Source organism: Callithrix jacchus, chromosome 4, assembly GCF_049354715.1.
Source record: "Callithrix jacchus isolate 240 chromosome 4, calJac240_pri, whole genome shotgun sequence".
NCBI lineage: Eukaryota > Metazoa > Chordata > Mammalia > Primates > Cebidae > Callithrix > Callithrix jacchus.
In genome coordinates this window covers 72,369,654-72,376,758 of record NC_133505.1, presented here as the reverse complement: position 1 = coordinate 72,376,758, position 7,105 = coordinate 72,369,654, and the positions used below count along the sequence as shown (strand labels likewise).

At 39.7% G+C, this 7,105-nt stretch overlaps 1 pseudogene; it reads right to left on the bottom strand.

Moving 5' to 3' along the window:
- Window positions 1-5,085: 5,085 nt before the first annotated feature.
- LOC100409109 (keratin, type II cytoskeletal 8 pseudogene) lies at window positions 5,086-6,603 on the bottom strand (annotated as a pseudogene).
- Between the last annotated feature and the right edge of the window lie 502 nt (window positions 6,604-7,105).

Sequence of the window (7,105 nt, the reverse complement as noted above, 5' to 3'; positions counted from 1 at the left end):
GTTATTAAAACACATAGTCGGGATTTGGCTTTTGTAATGTATGTATTTTATTAGTTTCAGTCATAGAATTTTAAAATTTTTAGTTATTAAAATATTTCTAAATAGTAGCTACAGGTTATCAGGTGATTATTCTTATTGGAAATTTGGTTTCTCCTATTTTACACAGCATTAAGTTTAATGTAATAAAGAACTAGCTTGCCACAGTTATTACTTTTTCTTGAATCATCCCACAGTTGGTAAAGTTCAAGAATATTCAGTTATTTTCTATATCAATCTTTTATATTAGCTTTCTGGCCCTTTTGATAGTTTCACATCTTTCATGTATTTTTTCTCCTTTCATCTGTGATGCTGCTGATTATCATCATTTTCAAAATTTTACATAGTTTTATATAATATGACTTGAAGTGTATTCCCTTAAAAATGAGTGTTTATTATTTAACAAAAACTACGTCATTTTTGAAAATAAGGTTTCTTGTTTGTTTTTTTCACAGGATCTTACTCTGTCATCAGGCTGGAGTACAGTGATATGATAAAGGCTCGATCCAAGATGGCTGATTACTAGCAGCTCAGGATTGTAGCTCCCAGTGAAAGCACAGAGAACGAGAGGACACCACACTTTCAGACAAATTTTTTTTGCTCATGAACAAGAAGATTCCCAGCGGAGCAGCCCCACGAGTTACCAGCATGACTCTTGTGGCTGGTGCAGTGGTTTTGCTGGTCCCTCAGCACCACAGTTATTGGTTCACAGCAAACGGGACTGGGTCCCCTTTTGTTGACATTTGGAGCTCCAGGAAGGCAAAGTCGCCTATTCCACTGATTGAAAAATGGACTCAAGAAGGAAGACAGACTGGAGATTCCCAGGCAGAAAAGCACCATGAATCTTAATGCTGCTGTTTTAGCTGGCACAGTGGGTTGCTTAGATTCTGGCATTGGAAATGAACAAGTTGGATATCCACTCAGAGACCTAATTTGAAAGTTGGTAATTACAAAGGTGACAGGTGAATAAATTTACAATGATGGGAAGATACCAGTGTAAAAAGGCTGAGAATACTCAACATCAGAATGCCTCTCCCTCAATAGGGGATCACAGTTCCTCATCAACCAGGAAACAAGGCCTAATGGAGAATGAGTGCACTCCAATAACAGAATTAGGCTGAAGAAGGTGGATAATAAGAAACTTTTGTGATTTAAATGAACATGTTCTAGCCCAATGTAAAGAAACTAAGAACATTGAAAAAGGTTTGACAAAATCCTAATGAGAATAGACAATCTAGAGAGGAATATAAGTGAATTAATGGAACTGAAGAATACTATATGAGAACTCCGTGAAGTATGCACAGGTTTTAACACTCAAATTGATCAAGCAGAAGAAAGGATATAAGAGGTCGAAGACCAACTCAGTGAAATGAAATGATAAGACAAGATTAGAGAAGAAATAGTAAAAAGAAATGAACAAAGTCTCCAAGAAATATGGGACTATGTGAAAAGACCCAATTTATGTTTGATAGATGTACCTGAATGTCATGAATAGAATGAATCAAAGCTGGAAAATATTCTTCAAGATATTATTCAGGAAAACTTTTCTACCTTAGTAAGGCAGGACAATACTCAACTCCAGGTAATACAGAGAACACCACAAAGATCTTCCTAAAGTAGAGCAACCCCAAGTCATATAATTATTAGATTCACCAGGGTTGAAATAAAGGAGAAAATTTTAAGGGCAGCTAGAGAGAAAGGTCAGGTTACCCATAAAGGGAAGCCTATCAGACTCACAGCAGATCTCTCAGCTGAAACCCTACAAACTAGAAGAGAGTGATGATCAATATTCAATATCCTCAAAGAAAAGAATTTTCAATCCAGAATCTCATATCTAGCCAAACTAAGATTCATAAATGAAGGAAAAATAAAAGTTTTCATGAACAAGCAAGCACTCAGAGATTTCATCACCACCAGGCCTGCTTTACAAGAGCTTCTTAAAGAAGCACTATACACAGAATGGAACAACCAGAATTAGTCATCTCAAAGATTTGCCAAAACGTAAAGAGTATCTCCATGATGAAGAATCAATATCAACTAATGGGCAAAATAGCCAGCTAGCATTAAATGACAATATTAAACTCACAAATATCAATATTAATCCTAAATTTAAATGGATCAAATGCCCCAATCAAAGATACAGATAGGCAAATTGAACAAAAACTCAAAACCCATTGGTACACTGTATCCAGATCCATCTCATAAGCAAGGACACACGAAGACTCAAAACAAAGGGTTGGTGGAAGACTTATCAATCAAATGGAGAGAAAAAAACAAACAAACAGGAGTTGTAACTTTCATCTCTGACAAAATGGACTTAAATAGTAAAAAAGACTAAAAGAAACAAAGAAGGACATTACATAATGGTAAAAGGATCAATGCAACAACAGGAGTCAACGATCATAAATGTATATGTACCCAATATAGGAGCACCCAGATATATAAGACAAGTTCTTAATTACTTATAAAGAGACTTGGACTCCCACACAATAATAGCAGGAGACTTTGACAGCACATTGTTAATATTCGATGGATCAATGAGATAGAAAATTAACAGGGACACCTATGATTTGAACTCAGACCTGAAACAAGTAAACTCAGTGAACATTTATAGAATTCTTCACCACAGGTCCACAGAACATACATTTTTCTCAGTATAGCATTACACCTATTTTGAAAGTAATCAAATAATTAGAATAAATCACTCTTCAGCATTTGCATAGCATTTTACAGACTTAAATGAAATATTGGTTGGCTGTTTCTTATTTTCTTCCCTTATTCCTTCCTGTCTCCTCTGTTAAGCATAATTATTGGCATAAAAGAGGTTTTTAATACCTAATTTTATCTATTTTTAGACTGCATTCCAGCCTGGGAAATAGAGCAAGACTTCTGTTCTCTCTCCCGCTTTCTCTTTCTGTCTTAAAAAAAGAAAGATAGATAGATAAAAAGATAAAGGCTCACTGCAGCTTTGACCATCTGGTTTCAAGCAATCCTGCATCCTCAGCCGTCCAAGTATTTGGGACCACAGGTGCTGCACTATACCCAGCTAATTGTTTATTTTTTTTGTAGAGATACCTATGTTGCCTAAGCTAGTTTCAAACTCCTGGTCTCAAGTGACCCTACCATCTCAGCCCCACAAAGTTCTAAAATTATAGGCATGTGCCACTGTGTCTGGCCAAAAGATAGGTTTTAAAAATTTACATTTAGGAGTAGTTAAACAAACTCCCTCTTAAGAGGGCTTATATAAACTTTAATATAATATCCATTTTGAATTATTGATACAGACATGTAGCATCAGCACTTGATCAGATAATAGATATATTTGACAGCATGGACTGTGGACATGGGCATAAACTGAACCTTAATCAGTAGTTGGGTAATTGATACCCTAAGCAAAGCAATCAATTATGATAATTTAATTTAGATTGTTAATAATTAGAACTAAAAGGAAGACAAAATTCAAGTGATTAAGACAGTAAACTGAAGAGAAAGAGAAGAGCATAGATTTTTGCCAATGATAATGAAGGCAAGACAGAGACTAGCTTGAGAAATGAGGCACATGGCAGAGACCTTAAGGAAAATAGGAAAAATATGAGGGAGAAAACTTTTGGTAAGAGAAGCTGAACCTTCAGATATGAACTTGCTTTTTACTACTTGTAAGATATCTAAGAAAAAAAATAATTGAATGGGTCCAATGCTCAAGAGACTAATCTGAAAAGGCATATCCTATTGGGTTATAACTACATGAAAGTAACAATACCTTAGTAGTAGCCATGCTCATCAAAGGGAAAAAATAATTGGGTGAGAAGACAGGACTCATAGTCACTGGAGGGAATATAGAGAATGCATAGTGTATACTATATATATCACAACAATAAAACCCAGTTTCTGTGTTTGTGTGTGTTTCACAACCAGGAACAGTAGAAATAACCAGAAATTCAACTTGCTTAAAAGCAAATTTTGGGATTATTAGAATGTAGAATTTAAACTAACTCTTTAAAAGTAATTTTCAAGTTATTCTTTTTGTCTCTGACATTTAATCTTAATAGAATCTTGAAAATTCTACAAAATGTGGACCACTAATGCTACACTTCTATAAATCACTGTTTTATGAAATTTTCAATGTTTTGTTATTTTAAAATATTTTAACTGAATAGTATGCTGTCTAACCATGATATAAATTCTTTCAGATCCAATCTTGATGTTGCCACTCATTGGTTGTATCCTCTGGGAGCCCAGAATATTTAGAAAAATTATATGCATTATATGAAAGTTAAATATTTTATACTTGTTATGTATTTAAATAATAATAATCTTGATTTCATATATAGACAGTTTAAGACATAGCTTTCATGAAATACAGGCAAAAAGCACAATAAAGTTTTTGTTATAACCTGTTTCACATTTATGAAAAGGAAACTGAATTTTTAAATCTTTCTATGACCTCAAATTAGATATTGTACTATGCCTAGGAGAAGGAAAGGTAAAACAAAATTAAACAGTGAATTTTATCTGAAAGAACTACGAAAATAATTTAAAAGAGACCGTGATTTTAACCAAACAGTGGTTCTTCCATATATATATTGTGTAATTTGCCTCAAATAAGTTTTCCTTTTTCTTAATTGGACTGAAAAGTGAAACTTTTTATAAACAAAAGCAAAGTTTACCTCTGCATTGAAAGAAATGCAGCTATGGATTCTCAGCAGGTATCTCAGTGTGTTTCTGTAGAAGAAGCACTTTAAGAGACAGAAGGCATAGTCATGCAAATAAGATGAAAGAGAAAACCTTTCTTTTTTTTTTTTTTTTTTTTTCCCGAGCTAGCTGAGATTTTATTTTGGACCAAAAGAAAAAAAAAAAAAAAAAAAAAAGCAATTGAATTGTTTTGCAGCTGGAGACATGGGCAAGGGGGGTCCCCAGGCAGTAAACTCCCCACCAGTGGGCTGAGGGCTAGGGCTGAGCATCAGGTGGGTCTCCTGTTCCCTGAGCTTCCCTGCACAGCAACCTCCCTCCTGGGCTCTGGGGCAGGCTGGGAGGGGCTGTTGCAGCTGTTCACTTGGGCAGGACGTCAGAGGACTTGGACACCAGCCTCCCATCACGGGTCTCAATCTTCACAACCACAGCCTTAGTGGAACTGGTGCAGCTGATGGAGCTGGAGCCCATGACAGAGCCAAAGCTGGAGCCCAGGCCGTAGCTGAGGCCAGGGCTTGTGAGGCCCCCATAGGCAGAGCTCAGACCACCTGCATAGCCACTGGTGGTCTTCGTGTGGATACTCATGCTCTGCATCCCGGACTCCAGCCGGCTCTCCTCGTTCTCCAGTAGCTTGCGGTAGGTGGCGATCTCGATGTCCAGGGCCAGTTTGACATTCATCAGCTCCTGGTACTCACGCAGCTGCTTTGCCATGTCCTGCTTGGCGCGCTGCAGGGCAGCCTCCAGCTCCTTCTGCTTGTCATGAGCATCCTTGAGTGCCTGATCCCCGCGCTGCTGAGCATCTACAATTGCGGCGTCCAGGGAAGCCCTCTGGCCTTTGAGGCCCTCAATCTCAGCCTGGAGCCGGCTGATGTTCCGGATCATCTCGGAGATCTCAGTCTTTGTACGCCGCAGGTCATCCCCGTGCTTCCCAGCCAGCATCTGCATCTCCTCATACTTGATCTGGTATATGCTCTCCGCCTCAGCCCGGCTGCGGTTGGCGATCTCCTCGTACTGCGCCTTGACCTCGGCAATGATGCCGTCCATGTCCAGAGAGTGGCTGTTGTCCATGGACAGCACCACAGACGTGTCGGAGATCTGGGACTGCAGCTCCCGGATCTCCTCTTCATACAGCTGCCTGAGGAAGTTGATCTCGTCAGTCAGTCCTTCCAGGCGAGACTCCAGCTCTACCTTGTTCATTTAAGCTTCATCCACATCCTTCTTGATGAGGACAAATTCATTCTCCATCTCTGTACACTTATTGATCTCTTCCTCATACTTGTTCTTGAAGTCCTCCACCAGCCCCTGCATGTTGCCAAGCTCCGCCTCCAGCTTCAGCTTCTCCTGGCCCAGAGTCTCCAGCTGCCGCCTCAGGTTGTTGATGTAGTTCTCAAACATGTTGTCCATGTTGCTCCTAGCTGTTTTCTGCTGCTGCAGGAGGCTCCACTTGGTCTCCAGCATCTTGTTCTGCTGCTCCAGGAACCGCACCTTGTCGATGAAGGAAGCAAACTTGTTGTTGAGGGTCTTGATCTGCTCCTTCTCCTGGGTACGCACGGCCTGGATGTTGGGGTCCACATCCACCTTAATGGGGTTCAGCAGGCTTTGGTTGATGGTGACGGCGGTGATGCCTCCCATGCCTATGCCGCTGGCCCCAAAATAGCCTGCACCCAGGCCACCCCGGAAGCCACTACTGCTCACTCTGGAGAAGCTCAAGCAGGCACTGGGCCCACTCGTTAAGGAGCGGCTGCTGAAGGCCCCGGGGCCAGAGGTGGACACCTTGTAGGACTTCTGGGTCACCCCGATGGACATGGTAGAGGCAGGAGTGAAGGTAGGCGGGCTGAACTAGGGAGAGATTCCAGAAGGAGCGGAGAAGCTGCTTGCTCGAGAAAACCTTTCTTGCCCCTGCTTATCCAGCTTTTCTGCAACTATAATATTTTTCTTTTTTTCCAAAAAGATTATAGTCATGGATATGGTGGTTGGGCTTAGTTAATCATAAACCATCTATGGAATGCCAAACATGCAGTAAGAGTGAAAATTTGGTTTATCACCTCAAACAGGTAAGTGCTTTTTTGTTGTGTCCTTGCTATTGTTTGAATATTTGTTCCCTATCAACATCATATTGAAATTGAATCCCCAATGTGTCAGTATTGAGAAGTAATTGGATCATGAAGGCTCTCCTACTATAAATGGACAATTACATTCATGAATTAGTTAACTGAATTTATTAATGAGTTAATGGGTTAATAGGTACTTATGGGATGAGACCTGGTGGCTTTATATGCAGAAAGAGTTACCTGAGCTAGCATGTTAGAATGAGAGCACCTTCAGCCCCTTTCTATGTGAAACCTGAACTGCCTCAGACCTACGCAGTTTGTCACTGACA